Source organism: Brachypodium distachyon, chromosome 1 (assembly GCF_000005505.3).
Source record: "Brachypodium distachyon strain Bd21 chromosome 1, Brachypodium_distachyon_v3.0, whole genome shotgun sequence".
Classification (NCBI taxonomy): Eukaryota; Viridiplantae; Streptophyta; class Magnoliopsida; order Poales; family Poaceae; genus Brachypodium; species Brachypodium distachyon.
This window is the reverse complement of record NC_016131.3, coordinates 59,855,517-59,873,524: the sequence shown is the minus strand read 5'-3', so window position 1 is coordinate 59,873,524 and position 18,008 is coordinate 59,855,517. Positions and strand designations below refer to the sequence as shown.

Below are 18,008 nucleotides of genomic sequence, written 5' to 3'. Positions count from 1 at the left end.
TTCGTCACACCTCAGAAAAGTAGAAATGCCACAACGACAAGACGGATTCACAAAAATATGTCACTTCAGAGTCCTCCAATATCAGAGCTAAGCACGTGACCATAAAACAACCTTCCAAGTCATACCCAAAAGGAAACAAATGTTAGTTACAATAATGACCAAATGCAGATACAAAAACTTCTTTTGCATATAGAACCCTCCCATAATATCTAAATAATTACACAAAACTTAAACACTGCCCTAACATTCAATGCGCAGTGCGCCAACTATGAAGGATACAAGATCAACTGCAGTTACAAAAACTTAAATGACCATTCAAAACACAAGGGGACTTATAACTGTGCATAACTCGAAAACTAACCTACTGCACAATGCAAGATGCACCAAAATATAAGGTATAGAAAGCCAATTAAAGATACCAAAATTTGGCATAAATACTGAAACACGCCAAAACATGAAGGATGCAAGACGAAATGAAGGTACATAAATTTATTATAAAATAATCACCCCTAGCACCACTCGAATTAATGACACGGAACTAACATTTCCCTACAAGAACTTTGCCTAAATACAAGCATCCCCAGCAGACTGCAGGAAATCTAGAGAACTCAAACACTGGTCTGGCACAACACACACCAAAATATGAGGACAGGAAGAGTAATTCATGACACGATAAACATAATACAAACAACACCATATCCTAGGTACGTGAGACTGGAATTAAAACTACAGAAAACTCATACTCCTCCAATAGCGCGCAATGGGCGACATGCCAAAATATATAAGACCAAACGAAAATAGGGAAACTTAGTAAGCAACAATCCCTGACATGACTAGAAGTATAGCTACGCAGTGCGCACTCCTCTAGGACGTAGTGGGTGAATTCACCAGTAGAACAAGGTAGCTATCGTGCTCCACGGGATAAAAACAAAGCATGTTGCGCAGTGGTGGAGCTCCATAGGCCAAAGAAGCAGCTATAACTAACCCAAAATTACGAATGAGCCATAAAAAAGGTATAGCCCACATGCATATTTGATGTGAAGTTTGAAATCCACACTTAAGGACACAATAAATTAGATAAAATATGGAAAATATTGAGCGAGATACAAAAGCTAGTACGTAATCATCAAAGGATTGTCTTCGAGCTAATCATGCAATCATCGGTGATCCTCAAATCATTTAAAGAACTCTTTAATGAATAATAGAAGCATTGCACATAAAATTAAGCCACTTGTCAAATGAGGGATGGCAATGCAATTTCAACAATATGTTTAGTTCCCCCAAGTCTAACAGATAAGAATTATTCATCAACATATAGTCTTTTCTTCAATAATTTTACATTCATCTATCGGAAGCATAAGGAAGCAAATGCTTGTTAAATATATAGAATTAAAGCAAGCTAGGGCTTCCTTACCAACATAAGAAATCATGCAAGGATGGATCCTTACACCGTGCTGGTGATCTGATGCTCCGTACCTATGAGAGAACTGAGTGCGTCTGCTTTGGCGCTGCTGGATGGATCGATGGAAAGGACCGAGGTACTGCAAGCGAGGCGATGCGTGGTTAGAATAGCAGCTACATCGGCAAAATATGAAGGATACAGGATCAATTGGAGATACATAGTCTTGTTAGAAAAAAAAAACATATGCGACGTGACTGGAATTAAACTCCGCATATCGCATGGCTAAGACATTCCCCTAGTGCAGGATGCATAACACACCAAAAAATGAGAAATACAAGGCCAAATTATTTTCGAAAAGGGATACAAATCCAATTAAAGATAATTCCACACCCCCACCTCCACAGCCAACATGGCTCGCATGCCACCAAATTGGAGATAAATAAAATAAAATAAATAACCATCCCTGGGATCATTAGAACTAAATACATGGGACTCAAACATTTCCCTAACATGTGCGATATACATCACGCCGAAATAGGAATGATGCAGGACCAACTGAACATGTAGAAACTTAGTGTAAATACGGCCATTCTCATAATCACTGGAATTGCGGGGACACAGGGATCGAACACTGCTCTAGCACAATGGCCATCACACTAAATATGAAGGATACGACACCAACTGAATATACAATTAAACTTTGTAGAAATAAAACCATGCTATGCTTGACTGGAAATACAACTACAGAGAATTCACACTCCAGTTGTGCACAATGGATGACATACAAAAATTGGGTACAAGACCAAGAGAAAAATACAGAAACTTAGTATGCAACCATCCCCAACAGCATGAGTGGAATTATAACTGTAAGGGACATAACCCTAACATGTAGTTGGTGATTCGCAGAGACAACAAGCTGCTATCACACTCTAAAATAGTGGATCCAAGATTCCAGAAAGCCATGGGATAAGAACTAAGCAACTACAAGTAAACCCAAAATTACTCTCGCTGAGTCATAATAAAAGTGTACCACACTTTTTTCCCCATGTTTAATCTACTGTGCACGTGTGATACGCTTTTATTTTTATTTTGAGGAATAAATGTGCACATGTGGTATGCACGTGTGGTACACTTTTATTCCTAAAAAAAGAGTAGATTAAACATGGGAAAATAATAAAACATATACAAAAGCTAGTACCTAATCAACAATCAGTGGAGATTCTAGGATCATTTGAAAGGAATCATGGGTCATTTGAAAGGAATCATGGAAACATGTCACCTAAAATTAAGCTTATCATTTTTTTAATAGAGGGATGATTATTCAATCTTAACATCCTTGCCTTCTCCTAAATCTATTAGCTTGGAATTATTCACAAGGAAGTCTTTTCTCCAAGAATTTCACATGCATTTACCGAGAACATACAGAAGAAAATATTAACTGAACAAGAGGACATAGATTAGCCCTAAATTTTAGAAACATTTGCCTTCGATTGTAAAAAAAACCTCAGATCATGAAAATGAATCATAGAAAAAATGCCCTGATTTTTTTGAACTGGGGGATGAGACTTCAACTTCAGCCATATGCTTGCTTTGTCCCCCCAAATCTATTACTAAGAACTATCCAGTATCGATCCACAAAGAAGTAGTCTTTTGTCCAGATCAGAAACATACGCAAGAAAATAGGTGGGCTTAGACTAGCGGCTGAGATGATACTAAGCAATCAAATATTCAATTGTAAGAAAAGCAAGAATTCAAGCACTCCTTACCTACAAAACAAATCAGGCAAGAGGATCGAGGTTTACTCCACGCACGGGGATCGGAGGAGGAAGCCTATAAGAGAACCGAGCAGGTCCGTTTCGAGCTAGCAGTCTAGCACATCTAGGGGAGGTGGCGCTGCAAGCTAGGGGATGGAAAATCAGATCCGGCAGCATACAAAAAAAGAAAAGAATCGCGGCTGCGCGCGGCGGCAGCATACACGTGGAATCAATCGTCAGCACCTCGATCGGTGTTGCCTCGAGCTCGTCGGGACAAGCGGCCGCTTCAGTGGAGAGGGGCGCCGATCAGGGGTGAAGCTTCTTGCCGAACCTGCAAGAGGAGACGAGGCTCTTGATTAATTATCCATGTAGCTTCGGAGTTAAACAGGAAATGGAGGGAGAGGGAAATACAAATACCTGCGAAAGAGGGAGACGAGACGACGGTGGCCCCTTTTGGTACAGGAATGGAAGAAAAATTTAGGTTTTTCTCATTTCATCCATGGATGGGTTTATATAGGCAAACCCTACCCAAGAGAAACTTAGCGTAGGATGGGGGTGGAGGAGAAGGACAGTACCGTGGGCCACAATTGTGGGTTGTGATATGATAAACGAATAAGGTTGCGGTGGGAGGGTAGAGTAGTATGGTGGGCCACGATTGTGGCCTGTGATGGTGGACGTGGGAGGGTAGAATAGTACCGTGGGCCACGATTGTGGGCTGTGATATGATAGACGAATAGTTTGGGGTGAGAGGGTAGAGTAGTACTGTGGGCCATGATTGTGGGCCGTGATATGATGACGAATAAGATGAGAATGGGTATTTGCTCAATAGTGGGCCAATCAAAATTTGGCATGTCACATTTATGAGCCTTATTTTGACATGGGCCATGTAGGGGAAGAGCTGATGTGTGGATGATGAGGTAGGTGGAACATTACCTTGTGCCACAATTGTGGGCTATGGTATGCTAGGTGGATAATAGTGACATAATAAATATCTAGCATGTGTCACGTTTATGAGTAGAATGATGGTTATTAAAATTAGAACTATGTTAGACACGCTACTACAGAATTCGTTCCTCTTGAAAGCTCCACACTGACGCAAGACTAAAACGCGTCGACGCAGATCCTTATCTCTGACGCTCCTTACAAGGTGCGCCACAGGTAGCATCCAAGAGGCCGCGACAACAAGACATTTCTAAGACCTACCTCGGAAAAGCGTTAGAGAACTTTCATACTTCTGACCCTTCATTTCCATTGACGCTTCCTTACGTCCTACGTGTCAGAAGAGACTCTAGCTGCTATAACTCTTTCCTTTGTGGAAGCGTCAACTTTGTTCACGAGGAATTCTCTGAGTCTTCCTTGTGTCGTCACGTTAGTATACTTTTGATGCTGCACCGACCTCTTGTTCTAGCGCGCGTCATAGATTGTTAGAACTCACTTTTTTTACATGCACGACGTAGTTCCTAATTAATTCAAAGCTCGCTACAGCTAAGAATAAACACAAATCAAAATAGCAGCTAATATTGCTACAATGCTAACACATGCCACACTGAACCTAGTCTACTCTTGTAGCTGAACTTTGAGATTTCAGATCAGTTTATTCGCTCCTTTTATCTCCCTTTCGAGATTTTCTATCACCCCATCCTGGGCAACAAGATCGAACTCTAGTTTGAGCTTCTTATCGAACAATCTGTTGTTCACCTTCTTTTCATCCTCCACCATGGCTTGTAGCTTCAACACCTGAGTTATCGCCACCATCTTACCTTCCTTAATGCACAGGAGGTACTCAGGATCATACTCAGGATTATCTTCAAGGAGATTATCTAAGTCCTGGACGGAGGAGGTGCAAGAAACGGGGTCCCTAAGCCACGACATCATTGTTTCACCTGCATCGTTGGTGTATCCACTACGACCCATGAAGGAAGAATTCAAGGAAGATCTCGCAAGAGGGTTTTTTCCTTCCAGTCACTGGCAAATTTATTTCCGTAAGTAGAGGAGAAGGCAGACCGGGATATATATAGATTGCTAGACCGCTGACCCATTTTCATCCAACAAGAGTGAGTGGTGTAAGCTGAGAACCCGCATAATCTGCTGACGCTTGCAATACCAACAAGTGTCAAAGAACTACTCGAAGGATAAGATTCACGGGTTCTTACGGTTTCTGATGCTTAGCACAGAATAAACGTCAGAAATGTATATGGACAGACGAGGTCTCTGACAAAGCCTAGTTCCGGCGCGTCAGAGATTAGTTTGGAATCTACATAAGTTCACGGGCGCTGGTCAAAAAGGTAGTGTGTTCAGATGGAGCGAGCTCAGTATAGGTGCATGCAGAGCCATGGCGATGCATCGGGCAGACGCATGTACTCTTGTTTATCCGGTTCGTTGTCTCCCCTTCTGGTCCATGGACTGCCTCGCCTTGGCTATAAAAGCAACCTGATGCAGTGCAAGTCGGCCAGGAACTCCACCATGGTTCCTACTATCATAGCCGCATACTGTCGTCTAAATTAAATGGGTGGGTGATCCAGCAGCGACCACGTTCGTCCACTCCGCCATTGGCTGAGCCGACGCCTCCGAGGGGGCTTCATGCAGGCTCTTTGCCTCCGCCTCCGCCTTAGCTTCAACCTCAACTGCCTCAACCTCAGCCGAGGATTCCGTCGTTCACCGTCGACGAGGCTCCGACGGCGAAACAGCATCGGAGATGCCCACGATGTACCCCGGTGATTGTGATTACGTTTCTTAAATCACCCCCTTGTTCTTCTTCATTGCCCCAACTACCTCCACCCCCATAAGCACCTTCCTCTTTCCTCCTCCCCAAAACACCAGCTCCTCTTGTTGTCCCGGGTCATGCACCTCGCCTTCTTTTGTGTGGCGCTACACTGCTCTGATGTTTGTACCTTGTATGAAATGTAGTAGATCTTGTAATGCAATGCAATTTATTATGGTCGATCTTATATGAAATGTAGCAGATCTTGTCTGCAATGCAACGTAATGTGGTCGATCTGATATGAAATGTAGCAAATCTTGTATAAAATGTAGCGCATCGCATGCAACGAATGAAATTCAGATTGGCTCAATGTTTTCCCTGTGATTTAAAATTAAAATTATAATGGTTGACGCCGACGTTGATAGAAAAAAAAGTCAGCTGTAACTTTTTTTCTCTCATAAGAACCATCACTGCCGCTTCTTGTTCAAGGAGGCACGAAGATAAACCAGCTCTGACGCTTCTTATGGCCCAAAAGAGTCAGCAAAAAAAAACCCGATATGGCTCATGAGGCTCGGAGAAGACTAGTCCTGACTCCCGACACATGTCCTGGAAGAAGTGTCAGAAGGTTTTTCCTACCTCTAACGTTTGTCGACGCATCAGAAATTTTCAAGTCATCTCTGATACTTGATTAGTGACACGTCCCATTTGCATCACCTTAGAGGTTTTTCAACGCGTCAGAAATAAGTGATTCTGTAGTAGTGACACTTTACCTTGACATGGGCCATCTAGGGGCGAGGTGAGGGGAGGTAGATGCAACGGTCTCACATGCCACGATTTTCGGATGTGGCCATTTTTACATCTGAGCAGGTTGTGGTAGGGAAGGATATAGATGGATCAATGTGACAAAATATGGCTACACATTCAGTGCAAACTCCTTCACTTCAAACCTGCAAACTATCCACGTGGACCGTCGAATCTAAAACATGTGGTGTAGATCAAAAGTGTGAATCAAAACACCCACTTAAACACATTTTCAACAAAACCCCATATTCGCATCCCCTCATTTTTTTTCCATCGCTTTATATTTTATGAGTTATCGCCTTCCTCCCTTTGATTTATGTTCCCTACCCCGTGTGTTGGCGGCTTGGAGGCCAGCGACGACGCCGAGCAGTGATGGTGCTTTTGCTTCTTGGCTAACTTGGAGCCGGAGTCGTTGATGAGGCTGTCTTGAGATGCTCGATCTCGTCGACAGCCTCATCAGGCGGCATGGCGGCCGCGAAGAAGGAGTGGAACACGCGGCGGGACCCGGCATACGGCCTGAAGCAGAGGCGGAGCTCCGGGCGGACACATGACGTGGCATCATGGCCAACGGCCGGGCATCGAAGCGGCAAGCATCATGGCCGGCAGTGGATGCAGAGCTCAGAGCATCACGGTCGGCGGAGGACGTGATATGATGTCAACGGTAGAGCTCTGGCGGAGCCATTGGAGGACTAGGAAAAGCGTTGACGCGGGAGGAAGTGCAACGCCGGTGATCAGAACATGATGGCGAGGCTCCATCGCAGCGAGAGGCCGGCAACAAAGAAACGAATCTTCGGTACGAAAGAAATGAATCGACGAATAGTTTTCTTCTTCCTGCATTAGCGTTAGCAAGCGAGATGGGAGCAGGTTTTTGTGAAAAAAACATGTTAATAGTGGCTGGTTTGATCCCACCTTTAATCATGAGAGCTTCGATGCCCGTTGATAATTATGTGTCAGCGGAGGTTCAACTTCTACTGACGCAAACTCAACCGACGAGCATTGTGCATGATTGTCAATAGAAAGCCCTCCGGCCGACTTTGATAGTGCTTAAGGGAATGCTAAACTACTACAGACTAGGCCTTTTAAGCACCCCAATCACACATCAATTGAAGCAATTATGGGTGATGTGCATAATCCCACACAGAGTAAGTCGTGTGTCCACGATGCAACCGTGTGCGACGGTGAAATGAACATACTGTGTTTGGAAATTCCAACCATGTGTGATGTATGGCACACATTTTATTCATTTAAATTGTGTACAGTGAATATCCCATTCACACACTGCGCGAAGACCAACCGTGTGTGATGGTTGTTCCTCTATACTCGGAGTTCCAAATGTTTTTATAGTGCAAATTTAATCTTGTTTCATAAGAATACTCAATTGGCAAGAAATTAAACTAATTTAGCCGCTTAGAATTTATAAACTACGCACAGTTATTATCACAGTATTCGATCAGTCAATAGAGAGTCAGTTTCAAACCAAATGGAACTATATTAAACATAAATAAATTATATAATTAAACTAAGATAAGAGAACATAATAGGAGGGAGTAGTAATCCCTCTGCCCGTGCTGATTTGCCCTTGCAGGTCTTCGGTGCGCTTGGTCATCAAAGAATTGCGTCGACCGAGATTGATATCAGCACGCTCCTCCATGGCGTTCAAATCCCTCGGGTACCGGACTGAGGGGCTGTTTGCTTTTGAGCCAAAATCGGCCCGACCAAATAATTGGCTCGTCCTGGATTTTGGACGGTCTTTAGCTGGGTACCGATTATTTGGCTGGCCCAGCCCCGCCAGAGTCCGCCCGTGCATTATTCGCCAATTCAAGGGCGAACCGAGGGCGATGGAATCGCTCGCCAAATAATTGGCGACCAACTCTCCTGTCGTTCCTCTTCTTCCTCGCTTTTTTCTTTCTTCTTCCTATAAAGCTCTCGCAAATGAATCAGGCTCATAGGACAAGATGACAAGGAAATCAAGCATAAAATTGATTGCAAGTAATCCGAAATTCCTGTTCCATCCATTTCCCCTCTTAATTGGTGAACAAAAGCACATAAGAGGTCAGAATTTGCAAGTTTTTCCCACCAGATCTGGGCAACGGTTTGGCAAGTGATCGATCTTGCTGAACGCCTAAAGCTCAAGGCGAGACGGATAGTAGAGGTGGACGAGATCCTCACTGCGCGGTTGAGCGCCCGCCGGCCACATCAATTCTTCTAGCGGAGTATTCCAGGAAGGTCTGGTGGTGGATAAACAAGCACTTTGTGATGCTGTAGCCGATGCCAGAAAAAAAGATAATCAGCTGCATAAGTTTAGTATATTTGCTACGATTTCTGATTCAATACACCCTCCTTTTCTTACGAAAAACACAAGGACGGTCCAGATCGCTCCGTACCCCTTCATAAAAAAGGGCAGGATGGGCATTAAACATCATTTCTGTCTCTCTTTCCCGTCTGGCTCTGGACAGCACTCGGTGTTTTTAATTTTACCGGACATTGCACCCTTAGATTGTCACGAAATTTCACTATATAGTAGTAGACACAATTCCACACAATCCCACCAAAGGGATCGGTGAAAACTTTCTTGAGAAATCGGGAAACAGGCGAACAAGTCGGATGTTCGTGCTGTCCCGCACGGGCGCACAGCACTCGGTGTTTTGAAGTTTTCCGGAGCTTCCACCGTTGGATCGTGATGAAATTTAACATTTTATTAATAAACATAATTCCGCACAATCCCACCGAAGGGATCAGCGAAACCTTTCTTGACGCATCGGAAGACATGCAAACAAATCTGTCATTCGTGCTGTCCCGCACGGTCGCGAGAAATCAAAGCAACATTCGATGTTTTGAAGTTTTCCGGAGATTCCACCGTTGGATCGTAATGAAATTTTACATTGTGGTTGTAGACAAAATTCCGCAAAATCCCACCAAAGGGATCGTTGAAACATTACTCGAATCTGCGGGAAACATGTGAACATCTTGCCATCACGCACGGCCGCAACAAATCTGAACAGCACTCGGTATTTTGGTATTGGCCAAAAATTTCACCGTTGGATCGTGATGAAATTTCACAGCATCGTAGAAGAAACAATTCCGAACAACCTCACCGCTGTGATCGTCGAAATAGTTTTTGAGACAGCGGATACCTTGCAAGAGAGAAAGGAGGTAGGAGGAAGAAAAGAGCAGGCGACTGAAAAGTCCATCCTGACTTTCTGAGTTTGAGTAGAGGGGTGTATTGAATTTAGCCTCATTTGCTACTAGTATAAATACAAGGCTTGCTTTTAGCGACTTATACAAATTCTTGTGATTACTAGATCTGCCGATAGCTCGATCTGTTTTTGTTCTCCTCCGATCCTACTAATATGCCGATGAGCACAGATGGTTCAGGGAACAAACATCAAGAAACAATCTCTCCATTAGCCAAACACTAATCAGCCGTAAGTAATTTGGGTGCAAACCAAATAAAAGACCAACCACTTTGTAAAAAAATTGATGAGTATAGTTGGCTGCAATCCAAATAACTAAACCTTACCAAAATATTGGTCATACCTTTATTTTGATCATGCCAAATATTTGGCAGGGCTAGTTGGGGTTCACACCAAACAGCCACTGAGATCCAGTGCCCTGCCAGAGGCAGGACACGGGGTGCCATGCCCCCCATCATCCACCGTTAATTTCAATCAAACGGCCAGCAGCAACTCAAGCCCCATGCTATACCAAGTCAACGAACGCAGCACTAAAACAAACACTTCGCGGGTGTCCTCGCGCGGCCGCGCGGGCTCTCCCGCTGTCACCGCGGGAGAGAGAGGGGAGAAGCTCCGCCGGCTACCATTCGATCCTCCTCCCCCGATTCTACGGCTTCTTGCGTCGCACACCGCTCCGACGGCCTCCTCCACCGCGCACAGCTCCGACGGCCTCCCCCTGGGACCCCTCCTTGCCGGATCCATTCACTCCGCTGTGGCCGTTCCATCCGCTGGCCGGTGGCTGCCGGTAGCCGCCGCCAGCCTTACCCTTCCTTCTATAGCTGTGGCCATCGAGCTCCGGGTCGGAGGACTCTAGCAGCAGCAATCGGGGCGCAGCTAGTAGCCTAGTACAGCTGGTAGAAGGTGGAATCCGGATCTTTGCTCCCACGGAGTCTAAACATCATCCTCTTCTTGTTGGCTTGCTCAATCTTGTTGTTAGCAGCAACATCTAGCAGTTGCCTGATCCTGCATCTTTTTGCTTCCTCCACGAACGTCTTAGCAGGATCTCTTAACCGGCTGAGAAGGATTTAGATTCTGAGGCGGAGGCGGCGGCCGGCGCCCTTTCACGCGGCGGCGGCGGCCGGCGAAGCAGCCTGCTGTTTCCTCCCTGCCCCGTGCGTGCGCTCGTTATGGGGCTTGAGTTGCTGCTGGCCGTTTGATTGAAATTAACGGTAGATGATGGGGTGCCATGCCTCCAGCAGGGCTCTCAGTCCGTAGCCTCCTCCTTCCGCTTGCGCCACTTGTCCTTGTGCTTCAGCTCCTCCTACCACCCTAGTTACGGGTTGTGGTCGTACTCCTCATTGACGGAAGTGGCGGCACAATTTCTGCCATCGTCGTTGTACTCCACCTCAATATCGTCTGGGGAAAGGGCTGCCCCGGTACAACGGGAAGGGTCAAGGGCTGCTCTGGGACCTATCTGGCAAGGGCTACTGCGAGATAGTGGGACGGGATAGGGGCTTCTTGGGGATGGGACGGTTGAGAGATGCAAGACTAGTGTCGAGCATATGCACACTAGGTAACCTCGAGCTGCCATGTATCGGCCCAAGGACGTGGACGGCTGATGGGACCTGTCTGTGTGTGCACCAATTTGTTGGGACTCCAAGCGAAGACTGATGTAGCAAGCGTGTTTTCTCTGTCCAGGCCCTATCCAGTTTGGAGGATTTACAAAACAAACATAGGAATAGGAAAAGCGTAGGAATAAGATGTCCAAACCATCCAAATTCTTTGAAAAGCAAAACCTCAGTATTTCTGAATAACTAGCATTCGGTTGCACCATTTTGTAACATAGGAAAGGTACAGGAATACACTAGCCGTTAGCACACAATTAATTGACTCAACTAGCCGTTAGGTTTCAACTAGTACTAGTACGTGTATAAATAGCATCACTGGTTCTCTTCAGTTCTTCCTTTTTCCAGCTGCTCCTCGCACACTATGCTCTGTTTTATTCTCTTCAATCTCAGCTTTGCTCCTGGACAAGCCAACACAACAAGGCATAGCTGGCTGGAGAAATAAGGTCAGTACATGTCCAGCTTCTGCAAAAAAAAACTTATTTTCTCCCAAGCAAAAGTAATGATTTTCTTTACTCTCTTCCATTGATTTTTCAGCATCATCTGCACAACATCATTTCACAACATGTACTCAAGCTACCAGCGTAGATCAGCAACTGATGATGAGTTCATTAATTTTGTTCTCCCTACTTTAGAAGAGTCATCACCATCATCTTCTAATAGGAGATCAATGCACACATCAAAACTTACAGGTGCTTGTCGTGTTCATGAGATCCTGACTGGACATGAAAGCTTATGCAAAAGGAACTTTCGCATGGAGGTTCCCATTTTTGTTGCACTAGTCAATAAGTTGTGTGAGAAAAAATATCTAGTTGATACAACATATGTTTCAGTAGAAGAACAAGTTGCTATATTTTTGTACGCAGTAGCAAAAAATGCAACCAATGAAACACTTGAAGATTGGTTTCAACATAGCCCAGATACAATACATCGACATTTCAAAAGAGTTCTTGAAGCAATCACAAATCTCACACCTATCTACATACGTCCACCTTCTCTACACCCGCATTCAATATTGAGGAAACCAAAATTTTACCCCTTCTTCAAGGTACGACTACATCTTGAATTGTTTTGGTTTAACATTGGAATAAAATAATTTTAAATATCTAACTTTGACTTGTCTTGTGTGCAGAATTGTATTGGTGCTGTAGATGGTACTCATATCCCTATGAAACTTCCATTGGATCAACAAGAACCATACAGAAATAGGAAGCAAACAATCTCATAGAATGCGATGGTTGCTTGTGATTGTGATTTGAAGTTTGTACATATAAATCTTGGTTGGGAGGGATCAGCTTCGGATGCAAAAGTTCTACAAGATGCACTTAACCATGGTTTTGAAGTTCCTGATGGCAAATTTTATCTAGTAGATGCTGGTTATGCAAATACACCTCAATTTCTTGCTCCCTATCGTGGTACTAGGTATCACTTAAATGAACAAGGAAGAGCACGTCAAAAGCCACAGAATCACAAGGAACTATTCAATCTCCGACATGCTCAACTTCGGAATCATATTGAGAGAATTATTGGCATATGGAAAATGAGATTTCCTATACAAGTTGCTTCGCATTTCCCAAAAGAAAAACAGATTGACATATCTGTGGCTTGTGCAGTTCTACATAACTTCATACGCATACACAATGGAGATATGACTTGGCCTAGTGATGCTATCATGGATATTGATCCTGACCAGATTGTTGATGTACCAAATGGAGACCATAGCTATCATGCTGACATTCATGCATTCAACAACTCCAGGCTTGCGGGACATCAAATGCGAGATACCATAGCACAACAAATGTGGGAGCAGTATGTATCACATAGAAATTCAAGATAAAGATAGTGAGAAGGCTCCCAAGTTGTATTACCACTGATGTAACTTGGAATATTAAAGTTCTAATCCATAATATAGTAGTCTTAATATATTTTTCCTTGTTCCTTACCATGGCTGCAATAGAGATAAGCTTATACAAAATATTACCATTGATGTTAGTTGGACCTCTCGGCTTACCAAAATATACTAACCACCAAATGGCCAAAATATATGCTAACCACCACATGACACCATGAGATATGCAGGTTCTACTACTGACCTCACGGCATACCAAAATATACTAACCACCAAATGACCAAACTATACGCTAATCACCACATGACACCATGAGATGCAGGTTCTAGCACTGATAATTTGTGTTGCTACGTGTAATCTCCCTTTTAATCCAACCAACCGTAGTTCATCACTAGAAAATGATAAGAAAACTTCCCTGTGATCTTTTGCTTGGAAGATATCTGACGCCAACAAAATGTGACTCACTTGTAGACCATCTAACCCTTCAAGAGTTATAATGCACTTGTTAATGCTGTAGGGATCCTCTGCTTTCTTCTCCTCAATATAAGCTTTCTTCTCCTCGATAGCTGCAAATCGGTCTATTTCTTCCTGCTTCAGCTTTAGGTATCTCTCATGAAATCCCTCGGGAGGTTCAGCAGTACTTCTCTTTTGTTTTTTTGCACGTCTGCTGCTAGGCTTCTCAGTACGTGCTTGTGCAGAGCTTGGTGTGGATTTCATTTGTTGAAAAGGTGTTGATGAACATTGGGCAGCATCCGCAATGAAATCCTCGGTCTCTTCCTCAATAGAAAAATGCATACCATATTCTCCGGCACCTTGTAAAGTAGGTGATGGAGACTGATAAGCATCAGGCTGTTCATCAACAGAAATCACCACATTATTTGCCCTGCTTGCATAATAGTCCATACCACGACGAGTCCTTCCTTCAGCATGACGGCCTACATATATGTTCAATAAAAATTAGATTGGCATCAAGAAAAACATGACTAAAGCATGCTGAAAAAACACAAAGCTATAAGGATATTTCGCTAACCGTCGTAGAGTGGAACCAATTCATCATAGTATGGGAAAGACTTGTCTCGCCATTGGAGGGCATCCTTGCTGTTCTTGCGAGCAGCAAATGTGGCCTAAATATCTGCTGGTGCATCTACCATCATTCTCACGCTATCCCATCCAAAACCACTTTCAGCTAACAAGTCTTTTACACTTCGATAATATTTCTTTAAATCCTGCTCCTCTTGCTTGACTTGGTTAACAGTGAATGACACAACAAACTTGGTATTCAATTGAGAAGTAATACTTGTCCATGCTTCCTTACTCCATGCATTTTGGTTTCGAAAACTAGGCACATCATGATCTTTCAAGAGTTGAATAAGAAATAGCTTCATTTGGTGACTCCATTTAGCTCTAGGACAAGGCCTTACGGTACCTAAAGCAGGTAGAAACTTGCTCAATTTCAACTATATTAGTCCTTCTAAGGAAGTAGGAGAACACGCTAATCCAATTTATTTAAAACTGGAGCAATACCAATATATTATGCGCTTCGTCTGCAGTACCAAATTACTAATGCAAGAAATTTAACCCCTCAAGAGTAATACCTATTTGTTGAGAAGGCTGAGAAGTCACACGATCAGCTTCAAAATCACTTAGTCCCTGTGATTGTGAACGATGGCCTTGTTGCTCATAGCTCCGGTGATTACCATTCTGTAATAAGACAACAGTATTATTGCAACCAAAATAATCACCACAACTGATTGCTAATATTCTTCATCTGCACCTAAGCATCACACATTGGTGCTGCAGATTAATTACTGCTATGTAGGAGCACGTTAGTACACTGGCCAGATTAATCTCATTCAGTCATTCAGAGATGACTAGGACACACGGTAGATGGAGATTGATTGGTTCCGGCTTGAGAAAGATTACTTGGTGTACTGGTTCTACCTTCGGAATTGTCATCTGGTTGTATTTAACATCTCCTAATTATTTTCCAAAGCCAACTAATCATCTGGTTGTATTTAACAAAGAAAAACTCTGCTATTAATCTCCTAAGGGGACTGAAACCACAAAATTGATGAATCAGATCGACTGATCTCTGAACACCTGACATACCTGCAAAGAGGAACAAATGGCCATGCTGTAGGGATGACCTAGAGCAACCGGAGAAGACAAGATGGCCGAGCCTCGCCGTAGTGAGCGAGCGGAGAAGACGAGATGGGCGAGGGGAGAAACCAGCAGACGGGATCTGGTGGCTATCGTCGGTCGCTGCTCCCCTTCTAGACGAGGCAGAGTGCCTCCCTTTTTTTCCCCTTTTATTTGTCCTCGCGAAAGATCCAGATATATTACTTTTGCCGCGAGAGTTGGCGCGAGAGTAGCGCGCGCGGGGCACTTCGCGCAGTCATTCCGCGCCAGGAATTTTTACAAGCGGTCGGACTTCATGTTGAGATTCCGCTGGAAACAGGCTCAGGAATCGGTTTTCCTAAGGAACTCGGTATCACCGATCCTGTGAACCGAATGCCACATACAGGAAAATATCCTCTGGTTCAGAATCCCATAAGAATCCCACAGATTTCCTGCAAACCGAAGGAGGCCTTAATATCGAACACTTGAAGATATGTTTATATTCGATCTTTCTGTTTCAAGTTTTAGTGAGACAACCTGCAAAACACAGATGTTTGTTTTGTGGCCCCAACGGTCGTCTGTCACAGTGATATAAGGCAAAATAAATATTAATAACTAAAAATAAAATAATAGTAAACTAAATAAACTATAGCTTTAAGTAAACTAATTCTAAACACCAAATTAAACTAACTATTCCCTCTGTCCAACAAAGGATGTCTCAACTTTGACCAAATTTAAATACAATTATACACTAAGTCATGTCTGGATACATCCAAATTTTGACAAACTTGAGACATCTTTTGTTGGACGGAGGAAGTAGAAGATTTAATAAACTTAACTATAATATCAATTAAGCAAGCAAATAACTGAAAGCGAATTTTTAGTTTGTTTTGTTTGCCGAAAACTATAGGGGAGGCCCCGACAGTAAGTCTATTTCATTAACCAAAGATATGTACAAGGGTGAAAATATAAAACTAAGGTAAAGACCTCAGCCATAAGAGAAAAGGAGCCACTCAGGGTGGTTTAAATCTATGATGAAGAAGAGAATTGTCCTCAACAAAATCTCTCCTCCAAGATCTAAAGGAAGGCCTAGTACACTCAAAGATGCATCTATTGCGCTGCTTCCAAATATGCCAACAACTCATGGCAGCCACCTCCACAAAGAAATGATGCCCAAAAGATCTCCGCGTGTTTCTGATAATTTGCTTCAAATCTCCACCAGCAGACCACTGATAATTTTAATTTGCTTCAAGATCTTAATTTGTTTTTTTGGTACTAGAAAGGTTTGGATAGCAAGTAAATAATTGCAAAATAAATATAAAGATAGTTTTTCTTATGATTAAAATAGGAACGGTGTACACGGGTTCTATTGTAGTAAAATAAAACCCTTATATAGGCCGGGTCTTCTACGTCGCGACGACTAAGTCAACAGTTTTCAAGATTGGTCAACATGCCAACGAGGCACGGTCATGCCAATTAAGCGTTCATTAAAGGAAGTCAACAAGTCAAGCCTCCCATCCCATCGTCAAAATGGAGAAAAGAGTTTGAGTAGGGGCCAAGGAAGCTAGATGCAAAAGGGCAAAAGATGTAGAGATGAGTCTTTTGGTCCATGGTGGACCATGGGCCATCACCATCTTTCCCACTTGGTACGCACTAAAATTATGTACCAAGAATCTCATTTTACCAATTTGCCTCCCACTTTTCTCTCTCTCATAAGGGTAGCCATGGTTTTTTTTTGTCATGGACAAGCTCAAGAATATTTCACCATGGACCATCCCCATCTTTTCCCACTTGATACACACTAAACCTATTGATCAAGGAGCTCCTTTTACCGTTTTGTCCCTCATTTTTCTCTCTTCCATAAGGGTACCATGGTTTTTTGTCATAGACAAACTCAAGAATATTTCAAGATGTAAGATGTAGTACTATGTGTATGTTATGTTTGCATCACTTTCAGCTCAAGTCCTTGGCTTTTGTTGCGAGTCTCGTCAAACAATTATAGGTAGTGACAAGTACCAAATTAACCCTAAAATTTGTGAGCCATTTTTGCATCATTGCATTCCAAACAGGAACTGAGTTTTTTTTTATGGATCGAAGATAAGCAAAAGAAATAGCACAGAACAACCTTTTCTTTTCTACTTTTTTTTCCACAAAAGGGCATGCAACATCCTAGTGTGCTTTTTTAGGGAGATTTGTTCTTACCACAAACAACAGAATGTTCCAAATAAAATACTCCCTCCGATCCATATTAATTGTCTCAAATATGAATGCATCTATACCTAAAAAATGTCTAGATAAATGTAATATTTCAGGATATTTCTATAATATGGATCGGAGGGAGTAACTACATTTGCTCTGATAAAAGAAACTACATTTGTACAAACCGAGTGATCAAATTTCTCTCACTGAAAAAGTCCTTGCGGCCCAACCTTCCAGAGTAAGCTGGTGATGCCAATCTTATTTTCTTAGTTACCCTGATCTAATTATTTACATACGTATTTGGCCTTTTCTTTTCTTCTGGATAGCAATGAACATGCATGTGAGAGTTAGGATACAGTAAGTCAGTAGGGCAACAGTGACCGAGA

The 18,008-nt window shown here is 43.1% G+C and overlaps 1 pseudogene; it reads right to left on the bottom strand.

The window, feature by feature from the left end:
- Nucleotides 1-13,373: 13,373 nt before the first annotated feature.
- On the bottom strand, nt 13,374-15,438 carry LOC100824561 (annotated as a pseudogene).
- Nucleotides 15,439-18,008: the final 2,570 nt, after the last annotated feature.